At 37.1% G+C, this 19,957-nt stretch overlaps 1 protein-coding gene across 1 annotated transcript in view; it reads left to right on the top strand.

The window, feature by feature from the left end:
- Positions 1-14,000: 14,000 nt before the first annotated feature.
- znf710b (zinc finger protein 710b) overlaps positions 14,001-19,957 on the top strand; it is a 36,852-nt gene continuing 30,895 nt past the window's right edge. The window contains exon 1 of the mRNA XM_028476954.1: positions 14,001-14,299. The gene's annotated coding sequence lies outside the window, so the exon portion shown is untranslated. The remainder of the gene's footprint in view (positions 14,300-19,957) is intronic.

The following is a 19,957-nucleotide window of genomic DNA, read 5'->3' on the forward strand; positions in this document are numbered from 1 at the left end:
TTATTTTATTTAGTTCTGCATATATTAGTCTAAATACTGTTTATATTTATTTTAAATTTTTATTTATTTATTTATTTTCTAGTTGATTGTTATTATTTAATGTTTACACTATTAGAGAGCGCACAGTTCACCAAGTCAAATTCCTCGTGTGTATAACATACATTACTTGGTCAATAAAGTTGTTTCTGATTCTGATTCTGATTCTGATCATTATTTATTATATCATTATTTACATTTTTTAAATTGTAATCAAAACAAGGCAGCAGAAGTGTAAATATACTGATACAGTATTTCCTACTTTAAGTAGAAGTACTGTTAGTTGATTGAAATTGTACTCAAGTATAAGTAAAAAGTATCTCAATTAAATACGTTTATTTTTGCTAATAAATCTTTCCACTGTTCTCTTGCATACAGTAAACATCTCACGTGTAATCTTAAAAAGGAAGAGACCAATGCTTGCACACCTGGAACTTAATTTATTTTCCACAAAAGCATCTGTATGAAATATAAGGTTTGTCAAAATGTAAAATGATTTTTTTTAAATAAAATAACACAAATAAATTCAATTCAAAATAAAAAAAAATCTCAGGCTTTAAGTGTAACTACATTTATGGACTGAGAAAATAACCAGCATTAAATGCTGTTTAGGCACCGTACATTACGTTAAATCTGATGTGATGTATTTGACTGTCTGGTCATTTAACTTTCGGTAGTTTCACAATGTTTGTTGATCATTTTAAATCAGAAACTAATCATTGACTCAGTAACAGTTGGGTGTAGAAAATGTAATGAATGACTTCACTTCTTTGAAAACATATTTAAGCACTAGTAAAATGACTGATTTATAAATATACTCAAAAAAGTACAAGTACCCATAAAAGCAACACAGTTACAGTGACGTGGGTACTTGTAATCCGTTACTTTCACCTCTGCAATGCAATACTGAAGGTGCTATAAGGTGTTACTCAACGAAAGAAGTAAAACAATTCACCAGATGACTGATGATGAATTGAAAATTAATAATCAGCAATAACTGACAAATGACTGATTGATAATAGTTGATAATTGACAATCAGTTTGGAATCGAATCATCAATAATCGCAATCGAATTGTGAACTTGGGCTGATGTACCAGTCCTACTGTCCCTGCTTTCACACATCTGTGATCATTAGCTCGTAAGCAAAGCTGGATGATTACACATTCATTGGAATCAGCTGTGTTTCAGCAGAGAGAACACGCACACACACACACACACACACACACACACACACACACACACACACACGACCTTCAATACTTGCCTTTTCTACGATGCACTGAATGTTTTCATCAGAAAAGGAGCAGAAGAAACTGATTCACATTCAAAGAAAACATTAAATTAAGACATAAAAACACAATATTAACATAATAGAGTTCTCTTGTTTTATGAAGTAGTTCTTGAAAAAGAAACTTGCTGCTTGTAAATTATTTTTAAAAAAAAAAACAATATGCAGCATTAATGTTTTGTAATGATCTATAAGCAGTGGTTCCCGAACTATTTGTATCCTGGGACCCCAAATAAACAGGATTTACTGCCATTTGTTGCCTGAAATGCTCTAGGAATGATTTCATCTTTGAACATTTCAACCTAAATATTCAGGATCTTTGTAGTAGAAATTAAGTTAAACCTATACAAAATGTGTTTAACACATACCAATAAACAAAATATGAGCACATTTATTTAAAAAGAATGAATAAATGAAGTACTTTTTTTGCATGATTTATAGCCATGAGACAACCATTGCACTTTACAGTGATACAGCAGTGCTCCATGTCTGCCATATACTGTACATGTAAAATCCATCCATCCATTTTCATACCCGCTTATTCCCGTTTAACAGAGTCGCGGGGGTCTGCCGGTGCCAATCTCCGGCTCTCATAGGGCGCTGGGCGGGGGTACACCCTGGACAGGGCGCCAGTTACATGTAAAATATGTTTGTTTATTGGTGCATTGCTTCCTTGTTACTCACTTTTGTAATTTATGCAACATAAATAATAGTGTTTTTAATATATTTTACGGACCCCCAACCACTGATCTATGGTACCAGAACAACCTGATATATTAGTCATTGTGTAAAGAGTAAAATGGCCTTTGTTCTGTACGTTTCTGTGCGTTTTACACAGATCAAATGACAGATTGTCTCTGAGGATCTAAGCAACCTCCGGCTCTGAAGATTTTAACACCAAGATCGTCCCATCTCTGATATAAGCTCAATTTAAAGCGGCACAATAGACCTTTAGAGAAGAACCATCCATCACAGCGAACAAAGTCAGAGTAATGTGACGAACAAGGCTGCTGGGACTTTTTGTCTGTCTTTAATAAAACAATGGATCTTTCAGTGTTTCAAGGTCTCAGTAGTAACAGGATGTGCTGATGCATCATTACAGGAAACTCCCTTGACCCATTGGATGACAAATAATAACCTTTAACTGGTCAGATGAAGTTGTTCCACAAAGGCATAAGTGAATCTGTGATTTAGCAACATATGGGTCAGTGTCCAGTGTGAGACTAATGATGAATAATAGATGTGATCACATGTCATCAGGTTTAAGTATTTCCTTTTCCCGTTACTTTTATTCTGGGCAAGATGTAGGAAAAAAGTGGAAAAATAAGCAACAAAATAGTGAAGGAAGAATAAAGAACAATAAGGAAATATTTAATTTCTTAGGACGAATCATGTAGGCCAGTGGTTCCCAAACAGGGGTACGGGTAACAACTAATTAGAAAATAATTGTGAAATGTCCCTTTTTAGGATATTTTTGGACAAACTCACCGCAAACTAACAGTACTATTGCTCAATAAAATACTATATTTTCTTGTATTGTATTGTATTTCTGCTGCAGAGGCCGTTTTACCACCTTTGACAATAGAAGACAATAATTAGCTACATTTTACACAGGAGGCCTTATGTACTTACTATTAAAGTCTGTGACTGGTAAAAATGGTTAAATATAGAAATAATTATTAAAATGACTTTAAAAGTATATTATATATGGTTTAAAAGTAGAATCTCTCTAAATTAGAGTTAAAAAGGATTTGTATTTCAGAATTATTATATTTCTAGAATTGCAAAAATATTACTGATATAGAGTAAATACTATGTTTAATTTGCAATTTATGAGTGTTTGATGGTTTATCGATCGATTGCTTCTGACACGCATAGAGTTGCGTTTTTTGCTCCGGCGCGGAAACTGCGTGTGTTGCTTTTGAATAAAGCGACAAGGAAGCATTGATAATTAAAAATACATGAATTCCACTTTAAATTCCACTCATTGTTTGGAACTTGTAGATTAGGCCTTGGGGAACCAATGTTGCAGACACATTTTGAGGTTTAGGAGAGCCCGCTGTTCCACAAATGAAAAATCATAAGAAAAATACGAAAAGGCTGCTTATGAAATGAAGAGGGGGTACACGGAACAAAAAGATTGAAAACCACTGATGTAAACTATTTTTAAGGCAGTGGCTATACCAGTGGTTTCCAAACGGTGAGTCATTTATTGCAATACACACAACTACACCCGTAACCGTACCAATAGCACCAGGCGTTGTCCGCACGGTAACCGTACAAATAGACACTTTCTATTTTTAATGTGAGTTAATGTTGTAAGAGTCAACTTTGACATGAGTTTCAAACTTGGCCTGATTAGGCACTCAGTCACTGCCCTTAACTGTCCTATACTGTATGTTGGATGTTGGACATGCCTGGCAAACTAAATATTAACACATAATCTTTTGATTTGTTTGTCAAAAGGCAAGACAATTGTCAACAGAGGTACCGTCAAATTTGAGAAGTAGTTAATACTTTGGTCCAACTAAGATCATTCAATTTTCACAAAGGTCAGGAGGAATCCCTGACTGTGCAAACCAGCAGACCTTGATCATGATGATAATAAAGCTCATTTAATGATTCACACACTCATCTAACGTTTAAAAATGTTAACAGAAGATGGGAAAATATGTCACATATGATGTTTTAAACATGCTTATCCTTTCTGATCATTCACCGAAGTGATTATATTTATTTTTTGTTGACAAATTGGCTTTGTTCTGCTGAGAACAAGTTGATTTTTTGCATTCTAGATGTTACTAGTTGAGTTGCCCTCTTCGCGCTGTGCTACAGCATTTAGAAAGTGACAGTGTTCAATTAAATACTGTGGCAGCAATGCATTGTAGGAGGCGAGTCTCATGTCATGACCATCCATTAGTGGTACGTTTGCATTAAATTCTGAGAGGTTGAAAACTGAAAAAAGCGTGGTAAAGATGAACACATCCAACTGTCTTGAATGTTATATGACATGTTGCTGCTTCCTGTCACCGTACACTCGTGCTAAACAATGTACCACAGTTTGGAGTGTTTGTTTTGTGGCTTTACATGCTACTAAACAAACACTTTTTATACAAGTTTATGTTATTGAATAATTAGACACATTGCTAAGATTTTAATAGGATAAACAGTTCAACAACTTTTGTAGCTGCTAAAACAATTATGTAATGTGTTTGATAAACTGGCCATTTACAAGAATCTATTTTCTGCTGCAGACTTGTTATAGGAATAAACATACGGTGCATACTTTCTCTATCTTGTTCTCTTAAAGATTTTATTACATTTCAAGGCTTTTTGACTGAAAAAAAACAAAAAACAATCATAAACTTGATATATTCAAATAACAAAATGGAGTGATATACAAGTAGTTTTGGTTTTAAGATCTAAGTCAGTGATTCTCAATTGGTGGTTCGGGACCAAAAAGTGGGTCGTGGACCTGTTCTGGGTGGGTCGCGGACAGCTGATCAAAAATAAATAAATACCTAATGAATCATGTGGTCTTTTATTTTAAAATAAACTTTTATTTTGACAGGCATGCTGTGAAATACTTGTTGCACATTAAAATATATAGATTTATGTTTTAAAGAAGAATATATACACGTGTGTTTTCAACAGCTATTTTTGAAAAACTAAGGTAAGGTATTCAAAATCATATCAGAGGTTCTAGGCTAGCAAGTAAAAAAAAGCCATCACAAAACTTTTTCTTTTTTACGACTCCAAAAAATTCAAGGAGAAAAACTGTGGACGAAAAGTGGTGTGTGTATCCGGCCACTGAAGTGGACCAACACTGATTGTTAGGTGTGACACCCTGACTGACCTAGCACTTAAAACTGTAATTCACGACTATATATATATATATATTTTAATCTATGCTGATACTGACAATATGCTCAATACTGTTGTAATGTAAATGTTTCTTTAAAAAATGTTTTAAATAAAAAGTTTTTTAAAAAAAAAAACGTAATAATAATAAAATTCTAATAATGAACAGCTTTTTGTATTTATTTTCCAACTCAATCTTTGTGCTTCTCTTCATTTTTCTTGCATTGATCAGCACACAAGAGAACAGCAGTGTTCTGACTTTCTACACCAACTGTTGATGAAGATATCCTTTCACTTGTTTGTCTGTTGGTGGACAGTCAGTCTATGTCCACACACGTGTTTACCACCCGTGAACAAACCCAGCTTAGGCTGCCTATCCGGAAATAGGCACAGACTTGGTACGGCGGAGGAGGGCACCCCACTGTTAATCACCGGCGTCCCATCAGGGGGTGAGGGGGGGTTGGGTGGGGTGAGCTATATTAGTCTTCAGAGATTCTTCAAACACTTTGAACCTGCAGTGGTATTTGCACTGCTGCCACAGTTGGCATGTTTCTCCCACAATCCTGTGAAATGTGTGAGCAACACTTTCAGGTGAATATGTGCGATGCTGTTCCAGTTGTCAGCATTAAAAACATTAAAAGACTGTAACATCCAGCCTGATGCAGCTCGTATCAGTCTATACAGGAAGCTGCTGCTGAGCAAAAAAAAAAAAAAACAAAAATAAAAAAATGCCTCGTGACAACACAGGATATTTACTTAAATGAGGGTCTCTTACACAACAGCATGTGCGTTCTCTGGGGACATGGTTTGATTTTGAACATGTGAACTGCCCCAACACGCCCTGCCTCGACATCTATGCAAGCTCGGAGCGAAGCTGTTGGAGGACTTATGAGGTAATACAGTTACACCCGAATGAAAACACACTGTCAAGTGAATGAGAAAACAGAGTATTACACAGCCTGGGATGGATAGCAAACAAGTTCAAATTCAGCTTAAGCAACAAACTGCATGGCTTATATTTCATTAGCAGGGTGCTTTCAGTTTTATGAACAAATGCAATGTGTGTTAATAGACACCGTAGATAACAGCTGGCAATGCAATCATCTAAAGTCTAGGTTCCCAAAGTGGGGTACGGGTACTGCCAGGGGGACGCAAACTGTCATGGGGTAAGTGAATAAAAATTAAAAACAGCGCAGGAAACTTAGGTGGCCGTAAAAGCTCACAACGTAACACATAATGAAGAACCCCACAACACAACAAAAAATGCCCTGAGAGCTCACAACACAACACAGAATGACAAATGCGACACAAAACGAATGCCCACACAAATACAAACCCCACTACACAACTCAAAAGCATTGCGGTAAAATCCATGGAGAAGAGTGATGAAAGGATCAGGCTGACACCAACGTTTAACGTCATTCCTCTTTGTGGATTTTTTTATGTACCAACGTTAACGTCACTCTTCTTCGTGGATTCTTAGTGTCACTGTTGTATTAGGATTTTTCAGTGATGGTTGCTACAGTTTTGGGAGAGCAAAGGTGTGCATGTAGCTGTGGGGTAGGGCAGGCGGCGGGGGGTGCAGAGTTTTTACGACAGTGACATAACCAAAAGGGACCTTTAGGAGGAGCGCGAAGTGCAAGTCAGTTAGATCTGCTTTAAGCTGCTAAGTAACTTTCTTATCATCCTCTCCTCTCCTAATCACATGAATAATCCATTTAAGGTGATGACCATTTGTTTTGTCCGACCGCTGCGTTGCATTGGGTCCCAAACATTTCAGATCATGTCAAAGGTGATACGAGTCGGTGTAACGGCTACTAAAAGTGGAACTGCTCCGTGGGCTCTACACCGTGGCTGGCCATTGCTCCTCAGGGAGGGGTTAAATGCAGAGAACACATTTTGTGTATGTAGCTTTACATATATGACAATAAAGTATAATGTATATTCTGCAGAGTTTGTTTTACCTGTGAGGTAGTTTGAGAGGGAGGAGCTCACATTCTTGTTGGGTAGGAGGAGCCAGGATTGTCAGGAGGAGGAGTTTCCGCTGTGACATCACCTCGTGAGAAAAATCCAACTCACTTGTTTGGAGCTGACTTTTTACAAAATGTGGACTAACAAGGGAGGGAGGAAACAGAACTTTTTCAACGTTGGCCCTCTGAATGAGGCTGAAGAGATGTATATCACTGTAGCAAAAACCATAATAAAGTGTTTTTTTTTCTTCATAATACTGCCCCTTTATTGTCTCCCAGGTCCAACACACCTAAAACTATTAAAGGTATAATCATCAAACTCTGCTAAAGCATAATAACAAGCCTCTACATGTATTCATTCAGGTGTGTTGAAGCAGGGAGTCTTCCTTTTGTTTGATAAAAGTTAGTTTTTATTTATTTGTATCAAGAATCAATTGTACAAATCAGTGTAGTACTGGGTCTGATCTTACTTTACAGCAAAACAAAATGCATGTATGAGCTTAGAGTGGCTGATCATTTAATTGAATCGATGCTCAGCAAAGCAGGTGACATCTCAAATGAATCTATTAGAACTTGCTATCACTAATGCATGATCAGTTAACTTAACAGAAAGGCATCTTAATAATTGATTTGGATGGTAAGTGTGGTAAGCGATTATTACAGTTTTTGGAATAATACTGTACCTAAACATAATATGTCATTACAGTAGGAAGTGTTTAGGTGTTCTAGTGTTTCTTTTTACATAAATAATGAATATGCCATAAATCTCAGACCAGAATCAGTCGAAGCTCTACATTAATGATGCATCATGGATCGATATTAGTGTTATCAAACTAAAAAAAAAAAACAAAACCAGTAAAAATACCCCAGTGGTTTAGTTAAGAGCAGTCTTTGTCTCTGTCTCTCTTAAAGTATTGTTCAAGATATATCTAAAGTAAATGACATCCATCAGCATCCCACTGAAGGCCTGTCATTTAGAGCCACACAAACATGTTTACCACACAAACACACTGTTGTTACCAGTTCATGTTTAGAATCTGTGTTGCACTTTGAATTCCTGTGTAAAATCCCTGTTTTTGCCACAAACTGCCCTCACCATCGCTAGAATGTTACACAACGGTTTTTAAAGATGACATCATCGCTGGGTCTCGTTGTCCTCGGAGGAAAATTACACTTGATCACAACACAAGTCTTGGCTAGCTGGGGCCATAACAAGGAGCACATGACAGATTCTCCTTGTCTTGTGTTTTCCACCTAAAATAAATCTGCTTCGGATTGTATGAAAGAAATGCAGATGGCCTTTTATACTCTGAACTCATTCTTCTGTCACTTTAGTTTTGTGTTAAACTGTACTGTAAAGGCCTGTATCGGGAGGCTTGATTTTGACTTTCTTCATCATGCAAGTAGAAAAAAATTGGCAACACTTTTACTTGAAGTTTTATACACAAGGCTGACATTACGCTGTCATGAGCATGAATAAATAATGTGTCATGAATAAAATGATGACACATTTTGCTAAATTATGACACGTTTGGAGCTATGTTGGCATTTTCTGGGTTAGGTCAAGGGATCTAGTGGGGTTAGGGGTTAGGGTTAGGGTTGGGTATGGATAGAAATGTAACAGGTACAGGCCACAGGAACCCCTTCTCCCTCCCTATAAGAGCATATTAAAATATTAAGATAAAATAAAATAAAATAAATAAAAAAACAAAGTAAAAAAAAAAAAAAAAACTTCTCAATAAAACAGGTCCAGGACTCAATATAACAAGTAGAGGCCTGCATCTTCCTGTGAGATTAAAAACCAGATTATCCCACCAAAATAAAATTAACAAAGGGTTAAGGTTAGGGTAACGAACAACACTTAATGACAACCTTCATGGTACCTTAATCATGCTAATAACAGGCGTCATGTCATAATAATGACAGTGTAATGTCAGCCTTATGTATAAAACTTCAAGTAAAGTATTATTACCAAACTTTTTACTGTGGGAATTTGTGATGCACCAAACACCTAACCAACTCTAGTACTAGACACATTTAGTGATAGCATAACATAACGCCCACTTACCACTTGATTATGTTTTGTATTTGTTTTAACTCACTTCGACGTTGCATGATTTGTGCAGCCTTTGCATATGAATATGGTCACATACACATTGATTATGATTATGATTCACAACTCAACTGAATTATCCCACAAACAGACTCTGTGAAGAAATATACGGTTTCTAAATTTTGTGGGTTTTCCCCACCTACAGCATTGACTAACCACATAATAACACATAGCTATAAATCACTATTGTGATCCTCCTGACATCTTTGTGGCATTTATTATGAGCCTACTTCTTTTAATTTGGCTCTCAGGCATAGGGGGAGTTTGAGATTCTTGCCTGGGGGTGGCAAAAGAAAAACTAGAACATAAACCGTCTCCAGATTTGTGCCAACCACAATGTGTGTGTACAATACTGCAAAAATGATTAGTAACATAATTGATAATGTTGACTCCAAAAATGTGTTTCAACGTGTCATTTATGGAAATTCATGATAAAATCAGGCCGGCGGCTGCTTTCTGTTTCATTTTTGCTGCATTACCGTACATGAACTGCTGGGCGCAGTGTCGTGGTGAAGAATGATTTCACAACAGAAAAAGAACCAACCTAAAGTCTCAAAAGTTTGGAACCATTTGAAAAACTTGTACTACACACCTAGGGTAGATGTATATTTTGTACAGCCACTGTGTTTAATGACACTTATATTTGCATATTGATTACATTATATTAAGAATTTGGGAAAACTGTAATGAACATTTTTGGATGGTAAAAAAACAAGCATGATAAATGTATAGTGTAAAATAATAGATGAATTAAAAAAATGAGTCATTTTAGTCAGTGGCGTGTGCTTCAGTCCTTCACGTTCAGAACAAGTGCATACCATTCCAGTGTCAAACACACAGCACAGCTCAATAGCTGCCTTTGGCTATATATTACAGCTTCACCGCTTTCCTATAAAACAGGAAACATCACATTACGGCCTCTTAATTGATATCCTGCTTATCCAAAATAGGGATATCTGGATAAGTGCATCCAGATAACCAAAGTAAACCCAGGGTATGTTTATCCAATTTAGTGGTAAAGGCCTCATGTCCATGGAATGAATTTATTGGAAGATCTGGCTTTTTTTTATTTTATTTTATTCGAGTTTTAACATATTTTTGTTTGTGTGATGGAGGAGGAATGGAAGAACACAGTAAACACTCCACAAATATGCATACAGAGACGAGGTGGGCGAGGAGGAAATCACCCTTCGTGTTAAATAACCACTTACAGGTCCACTGTGTTTTATCGCTTTGTTTTCAGCAGCAACACAGAAACAATCAGCTTTATCACCTCCAATATGTTAGCTGAGAATCAGTTTTTTTTAATGCACTGTTCATTGTTTATTGTGCTTAGTTTGCTGAAAGCAGACAGAAAAGCATATGCTAAAGCAAAAGCTGCTCAGATGGCCATTATTTCACTGATACACAAGCTGGTTGTTCCTTACACAGGGTTTTTATTCTTCTATCCTTATATGGCCAACAGTACGACTCTAACGAGATGTTTTAATTCTTTTCATTTGTTCAATGGGTTTCTGAACACTGATGGACACCGCTGCATCTTTGTGGAAAAGAACAATAGTTCAGTCGATAACGCTGTATAATTAATTATAGGCATGATAGCATGGACTATGGAAAGCTGTTGGAGCATAAATTAGATATCAGTCATTTAAACCATAGTTTGGGCTGCAGCATGATTATGGCCAAAATGATTATCACGATTATTTGGATCAATATTTTTAATCACAATTCTTTTTCATTTTATGGGAAATGTCTGTATTTTTTTTCATTTAACTACTTTTTAACAAACAATATGTGAACAGTTTAGAGTGCAAAAGAAAAGCTTTAAACAAGAATATTGATAAATACTAAAAAGGTACCCAAGAATTTACCAAAATTTAGTATGGGCTAACTATATAAATACTCCTTGAAAACAATTAAAGTGTATGAAGAAAAGTGAAGAACATTAGGCTTAAGCGTCATGTTTTCAGCCACAAACACCAACCTGTTAACATGTTTTGTCTTGAGCATCCACTGGATTAATTCATTAATTAATAATGAATCAACACGAGCACCCTCACCATCTAAAAAACCCTAAAACCCGACGATCAGGTTCATTTAAATCGTGGTTGGCCAAAGTTGTAATCGCGATTAAAATTTGTGTGAATTGTGCAGCCTTAACCATAGTTAAGCAGCAGCTTTAGTAGTGCTCAAATTTGAAGTACATGTACAACGACAGACAAAATGTGTCACTAGTACTACTACAAGTAAGCGTTAAATGCTAATGAAGGGGCAGGGAAAGCAAATTCAGGCTTGCCATTGGCTTTAGAAAATATTTCAACCAATCAGTGTGCTGGATTTTATTATATTCCCTCCTACTTCATTAGCACTGCTAGGAAATCTTTTAGCTTTACTGGTACTACTGGTAGACTACAAACTGATAGTACTATTGGGAAGATTTTGAGTGTACTTGTATTACTTGTAAACAAAAAACGTGTTTTACTGGTAAAGGATTTGTGTGCCCTAGTGTGTGAGTAGACCTTAAGTTACTTATAAAGCAACATTGTTTACTAGTTGAAAAATATGTGTTTTGTTGAAATTCCTGATCATGTAGGACGTCATTAACCTTGAAAAGTGATTTGGGTGTTTGTGGAGCTCTGGCGCCCTCTAGTGTCAGACTTTTCCATCCATTAAAGACCATGTGCATGGTCTCCAGGAGCTAATCAGACTGATTTTATTCAGCCTTGAAGCCAACGGATAAATAAAATCCAGATGCATCGAACGTTCTTAACATCTAAACGTGCTGAATGTTGGCACACAGCTGATTAGAATATGACACGCCCACTAAACGCCCCATAAGGGCACGTGTTGTGCCGTGTGCAAACAGTCTACAAGTTGAGTGACGTCACCAAAAAGGAAGTTAAAACAATAAAATTGAAATACCTTTAAATCAAGTCAAACACCTCGAAAATGTAATATTTCACAGTTACAGAGGAAAAGAAAAAATAGTTTCACATGAAGATGGGAACAAAAAAATAATAATATACGTCTTGTTCAAGCCAAGTGCAAACCAAAGGATTTGGTAAATAATTGGAGATGTGGTAGTGATGGGGATGTTTTTTATTTCTTGAATTTTGGAGGAAGAAAAAAATGATAAAATGCTAAAGTGAAAAAAGAGGCCAGAGAATATAGTTTCAGTACACGGCCTGTGGATCTGTGTGATCTCTAAACATGTGCTCTCTTCTGGTTTACCAATGCATCTAGAAACAGGAACGACACTGTTTGAATATTTGACCCACAATATAACCCCCGGGGCTTCCCAAAACACTTCACACTATCAGCTCTTTCATCCACTCACACACCAAATTCAGACATTTGGCTGAAAATGCTCAATAGCTGCCATATTTTTGACCAAAGTGGTTCAATAAATAAAAAAAAAGAGAAATGTTTAATCCCATTGCCAAACCAACCACCAAATTTAGACTTAGACAAATTTAGACTTAGACTTTCTTTATTGTCATTAAAACTTGAACTTTACAGTACAGATAAGAACAAAATTTCATTGCATTTGGTCGTATTGCAGGATAAATTAAAAAAAACAGCAGCAAGTAAAAATAACTATGCTGCAAGTTCACTGTGAAATTATTAGAACTGACTGAGTTATCTGCTAATATATATCCGTAGCCAACGCAAACCTCTGCAACCGCAGCCGTTTAGGATGCCGCCATCTTTTTATAGGAATTTTCTACGGTAAAAAAAAAGTTTACAGTGAAAAATTGACAAACCATGACTGTAAATATTTGTAAAATAAAAATGTATGAGAAAAACTGACCTATTTATTATTGACCAATGGGTTTTGTAAAATGTTAACCTTAAATATAAGGACGTTCTACAAGTGAATAAAAAATAAATAAACAAATGAAAATAGAAGACCCTGAAAGATATCTTCAATAAAGCCATTAAAAACATTTTGTGTTATGTCAGAAAATTATGATGCAGGCTGATGTACACTGATTTTCTTTGCTGATATTGGATTGATTTTTGATTTCAATATTGTATGGGCAGAGTCTTGGTTTATTTTGTTTATTGTTAGATTTTTTTTATATATATATCTTCAACTCAGGTTCTATTTATTCATTTATCTTTTTTGTTTCGCATACTTCTGTTTATTCCTTGTTTTGCACCTTCAACTGTTATAGTGTCTTGGTTAATTTGTTGTTTGTATTTTTTCCATCTGTCTCAGGGACATGCACAAGAATTCCATTGTACCTGTTCTTTTTATTTATTTTTTTTAACTTGTACATATGGCAATAAACTCTATTCTATTTGCTTAATCTTGGGCATGTTGCACATACAGTAGTGTTTTTGTGTGCGTACGCGATGCTTGTAGGTTTGTATACTTGTTCATTGTGTGCCTTTTGATAAAATAATAATAATAATAATAATAATAATGTATTTTATTTTTAAATAAACTTAAAAAAAAAACAACAACAAACGATTGTGTTCTCATTCTGATCATATTCTGCGAATGTGATGCAAACAGCGCCGCCTGGTGGATGTTACAAAAACCGTCGTACTCATTTTGTGAAATATATACAAATATTTAAAAACTATTTAGTTTGTAAATCTTTGAGGAAAAAACTAATTCACTATGATGTGTATATAAAATGAAAAAAGTACAGTTTGTGTTTTAAAGGATAAAAACAAAACATTTCCGCGGTGATGGCGGTCGGTGGAAGGCGGTACAAGCAGCAGCAGCAGCAGCAGCAGATAGACAGTCAGTAATGGAGGAAGGCTGCTGCTGCTGCTGGCTGTGCTTCACTGTGAACAGGAGGAGAAACACTGGGCTGAGGTCAGTCTGAGCCTCGCTGAGCTGAGTGGCCGCTGAGGAGGAGCTGGGGTTGTTTATTCATTCACGTCAGCCCCTCGTCCCTTCCTTCCTTCCTTCCTCCTTCCTGCTCAGCACAACGGGGACCCTCCGAGGGAGAAACTGTTCCCTCATTAACACCCAGAGCAGCCACGTCGCCACCATACTCCGCTTTTGGAACCAGGTGAGTGTCTTTCTGTCCGTCGCTCCGGTGCCTTTGACACGATGTGGGGGCTGCTTTGTGTCTTAGTTTCGCCTGGACTGGTCCGGAGAAGAGTGTTTGAACCGTAACTTAGTGCAATTCCTCCTGGAGGCCGGATCCCGTGTGTGCACGGGTTTTTACCGTCAAGCTGTCGGTGGCTGTGCTTTATAAAAATAGCTCAAACACAAGCTGTAATGTAGGTCAGAAACTGTACAGCCAATATGTCGTCTTTTTTCCTTTATTTTCTTTTTTACTTCCACATTTCCCCATTGGCTCAAACAGATGGCGTCGAGAGGGAGAGGGGGATGGAGAGACGCATAAAGGGGCAGAAGCGACACCAGCAGAGCAGACCTCCATAGTTCATACCAGAGCAGGGACACCGACATGGCAACACAACAATGCGTATCTCCTGCAAACTTTGTGTTTCTAAGTTGTGGGACGCTTTTGTTAAAGCGCATCTGTGATTCTGATGCTTGTCAGTGTGCAGGGGGGGGAGTCCTCGGTGTAAAGACCTAAGTCTAGGCCACATTACTGGGGATTTCAGTGGAATCCATAGACCAGCACCATCATAGAGATCATTGATGATGGACCACTCAGGTCTCATCCTCCACATGTGTGTCAGGGGGATCTAAAGCTCCTGTCAGGGCTCGCACACGTCCTGGGGTCGTTTTAGTCCAATGTAAAGCTCAGCACAGACCAGGTCCATGCAGGCAGTGATGATACAGTGAGGATGGACATGGTGCAGCACTGTGTCAGCTGCATACCATGCATACCAGCTGACAGCCCTGGGCCCCTGTTAAAGCAGGCTGATGCACTTCAGTGGTTACCAGTGATTACTGATACTCCTCCGTCGTCTGATTGGTCATTGTAAAAGACACATTAATGATATTCAAATTCATCTGCTGTACTGATCCCGTTTTGTGCTGCAGTGACCTGCTTTAAACAAGGATTTGATTCACTTTGCTCTCAGACAGGCGACGAGCCATTATCATTCACACTCCTCACTACAGCATCCTCACTTCTCTTAGGTGTACCCATGCATTCCTTTGAGATGTTCCAGTGATGTTGTTGAGCTGTTTTCACATCTTTCTCTCCCTGAACTACCAAGCAATTGGAGTGTACAACCATACTTTGCATTGATTGCAGTGCACTGCCTTCCAGAATGCAGCTCAGTCTCTTTGGACTTCCACTACTGTCATAGGGCTGGACACTATTGACCAAAACGTCTATCTCTATATTTTTTTCGTAATGGCGATATGTAGGGATGTAACGATTTACCCAACTCCCGATTCGATTCTCTCACAATTTATTTCACAAAATTAGACTGTAGACAAAATAATGACTGAAAAAGATTTTTTTTTCTTCAAAAAAAAAAAACTGTACTATATATATATATATTTTTTATCTTTAATTGTCAAAAGAATCCCATGATAAACTAAGCAAAACAATGCAATTTAATGAAAAATAAATCCTGAATGAAATATATAAAGAAATAGTACAAATGAAGAAAGAAGCCTGTTCGTTTAAATTCTGGCTCTACAGTAAACTATGCAAAACTGCATAATAGTTCTATTTCTTTTTAAAAGTGCAACTGAAAATGTATTTTGTGCCTTAACAATTGGACTTTAAAACAAATCCCACATCAAAGAAATAATATGAATAAACTATGGCTTTCCTTCTCTCTCTTAGGTTTCACATGTTCTTTCTTTCTCACCTCTTTCATTTTGTCTTGGGGAAGCCAAAATGCTTCCACACTTCTGATTTAAAACACGGTGGTGTGTCCTGAATTTCAAATTCTAGATAGATAGCGCCCTGTGCTGTAAAAGAAAAAAAAGTACTGGGATTCAATTTCGACGTGGAACCGTGACACCTTTTAATAATTTTTAACTGCCTCACAATTAATCTTTACATCCCTAGCAATATACAATATACATTTCTCTCTATGGGTTGAAACCTGGCTATTACAATCAATTTTTGCTGTTGGTTGAGAATCGTCGTTTGTGACGTTTTGGTGGCTTCTTACATCACAAACCACCATCGTTAGCTCCGCCTCTTCTATAAAAAGCTAGCACCTGCTGACTTTACAATCTGTGGTGAGTAGGTTGTTGGGTTGAGATAACTGTGAATACAGAGGTATAATGAGTATTGAGAAGGTGGTTAGCATACTTAGATTGGTATTTGGTGTGTTTATAGTATAGACTGGGCGTGTCTTAACTGCTCCAGGAGCCCCCCTCATAATCAAGGCAATTTATACATTTCCAATCTAGATGCATGTCAGCCAAAACCTGGGGTTCAGTCGTCATGCCGATCGATTGGTGCCGATTTGTCTGATTTTGGGGATCCTTGCATATGTAACCGATCTTTTCCGCAGATCTTTTTTACCTCTGCAAATGTCTTAAAGTGGGTCATAAAGGCAGCCACTGTCCCCTTCTGCTGTAAGTTGACTGACAGAAGAGAGCAAAGGATCGCAATTTGTAATTCCTGTAAAGCCTTGGTGGAGCTGCAAACAATACGCTACCTCATTCACCATAAGAAACCACCACACCGCTCAGTATGCAGCATTTGAAGTTATCATAATGAAGCTAATGCTAGCGGTAAATGGAGCCAGGGGTCCGCTGAGAGCACTTATTTGTGAAAAGAGCAAAGCAACTACGAGGAAAATGGAGTTCATGGCTTTGGATTTCAATAAAAACCTTCCACTAATGTGTAAGTGACTGTAGTTAGTGTGAGAACAGCTAGCCTGTGTCATGTTTATTCTGTCATTACCCATTGACTTATGAAAATGTTACACATGCTGCACTTAATATTTTTTCATATTTCTGTAGAATTAGGGATCCACCGAATATATTCGGCCGAATATTGCAAAAAAAGCAACATTCGGCCTTCGGTTTAGTGAGTTAAAAGCAAGGTTGAATAGTAGCATTTGACGCAATCAAACAACATGCAGTGATTTTGAGTCGGAAAAGTGTGTGCGCGTTGCTGCAGAACCAGAGCAGCAGCAGCAGCTCCTCCTTTGCGCACATAAACACAGCCAGAATCTCTCCTTTCCGCTTACTGTTCTCCATCGTCTGTCACCGCGTAAAAGTTGGAAGCCGTCCAGTTCCATAACTGAGTCCGTTGTTAGCGCTGTGAGCCACAAATTTGTAAATATCGCGATACTGAAGCCTTTTTTTATTATCATTATTGTTATGAACTGCAATGTATTTGTACAAGTCAGAAATACTTATTAATTACTTATAGTGTTGTTTGGTGCATAAGAGTACATGAACAAAAGCATATAAGCAATTAAAAAACTAATAAATGAAGTTAGAATTGATATGGTTGAAATAAGAAAAAGTTATCATTCAGTTTCCTTTGCACGTCAATTTATGTTTAACTAATATAAATAATCAACTAGGATGACAAGTCCACTGTCTTTAAAAAAAATAAAAAAACTATTTGCCAATAATTCTTCTTTGCCAACATAATAAACTATAGAGGATAAAATACAATAAACAGGAACTGATTCCCTGAGAAAACTATATTTGTATGCATTTTCTGGGCGAAGTCACTGGTGTTTTATGAGATTGGATGTGATCCCTCCTTTATATGTATATAATTTGTAAATATTGTTTTATTAATATTGTTATAGTTACACTATATTATTCCTTTGTGTTAAACTTCCTGTCTCTTCCCTCAGTGTAGTGTTGTGCTCTTGATTTTTTTTTTTTTTGTGTGACAACTTTGTGTTCTTGGTTACTTTAATCCACCCTGCCTTAATTTTTCATTCTCAATGAAAGCTATCAAAATCAGACTGCCTTTTGGTGCTAGATAAATAAATATTCTTGTAGCACTACTAGAAAAGTCAACATGTTGAGACTCATGTTCTATCTGTAGAGCTTTTTCCTTCAGGTTTAAATTGCACAGCTTTAGTTTTTATTTTTAGTCTCGTTACACTCACCGTGATAAATGCATCCCCACAAGATCGGATCAATAATGTGTTATTACACTACTGCTGCTGCTACACAATCTGTATGCTACTCAGGGGATCATAAACCATTCGTTCATGGATCATCAGCAGCAGCACAGAGACAGTCCAGCAAATATTCCCAGTAATATTCCCCATAAAGGAAGTAGAGGAGCAATCTTTTAAACAGCCTGAAAAATAAGACACCACATGTAAATGAAGATAAATGAGAATCAGGTTGTCCCTGTTTTGCTCTGTGGGGATGAGGGAATATGGCTGTGGTAAAGGGTTTAGAGTAGCTGATAATGGTGTCAGCACATTGCAGCGCTCGGCTGTGCTGTAGGCGGGGATAAAACCATCCTGATGTTTCTCAAAGCACAAAGGCCTAATGTGTCGGGCCTGCCAGTGACAGCCATGCTGTGTGATCACCAGTTTGTTTGTTTGTGCTATCAGTAGGAACAAAGCTGAAACCGTGTAGGGAAAGAAGTTAAATTCAGGGTAAAGAGGGAGGATTTAGCTTCGCTGTGTTCCAGGAGCGAGCATAAATGTTACCATGTATGGTTCTTATTGAGTGAGCTGGCCCGTGTTTGAATGTTTTAGTGCTTGTACCACAACAGTCTTTGCAAACATTGGACTGCTTAAAGGAGCATAGGGCAGGATTTGTGAAAAAAATACACGTTCATTTTAAGTCTTTTAATTCTAATGGGTGATGAAGCGTTCAAAACAAGGGATGCAACGAAATGAAAATTTGTGGCCGAAGCCGAATAAAATATAAACGCTTGGCCGAATATCGAATGAGGTTAAGTTATTAACCATTTTTTTAATAGTGCACAAATAGCCTAGAATACATTTTTAGACATGTTTTTTAAAGAAAGTAAATATTTATTGAATATTCTGACATTTTTTAGATATTCCAGTCTCCTTTGCTTTAAAAAAAAAAAAAGCACAACAAAACTTGTCATTTATATTAGCCCTTCAAATAAAACAAAACATGCATTCTAAAAAAAAACTAAAGTGCATTAAAGGGGAGGTATAATGGAAAAAAAAAAAAATCACTTAATAATAAGGGTGGGCGTTATGGGAAAAATATATCACTATTTTTTCCTTGTGAAATCACTATCATTGCCCGTTAGATCTCAGAAGCTAAGCAGGTCTGGGCCTGGTTAGTAGTTGGATGGGAGACCACTGAGAATTCCAGGCACCACAGTGGGGTCTGTCATTGTGTCCTTGGGCAAGGCACTTCACCCACATTGCCTAGTATGAATGTAGTGTGTTTGTGGTGGTCGGAGGGGCCGATGGCAGTCTTTGGCTACCACGTCTGCCTTAGGGCAGCTGTGGCTACAATAGTAGCTTACCACCACTAAGTGTGTCGTGAAAGAATAATCCCTTAATTCTGTAATGCGACTTTGAGTGTCCAATAAAATTGATGCATTATTTTTATAAAGTTATTTACCAATAAAACAAGCCAAATCACCTATTTAAAATAATCGCCCTAAACAGATAAAAGGTATAAAAGATCATTTAGGACAAGGTTTTTTAAATTGTATGTAAGCGATTCATCAAACTGGTTCCTAGTACAATTAACATCAAACAAAAAGGCTGACGAGTTATTTGTCATACAGTCTTTTTACTTTGTTTAACTAAAGTGGTGTAGCATTAGCATTAGCATCACTTACTACATAACAAGACAGCAT

This window comes from Gouania willdenowi, chromosome 3 (assembly GCF_900634775.1).
Source record: "Gouania willdenowi chromosome 3, fGouWil2.1, whole genome shotgun sequence".
NCBI lineage: Eukaryota > Metazoa > Chordata > Actinopteri > Blenniiformes > Gobiesocidae > Gouania > Gouania willdenowi.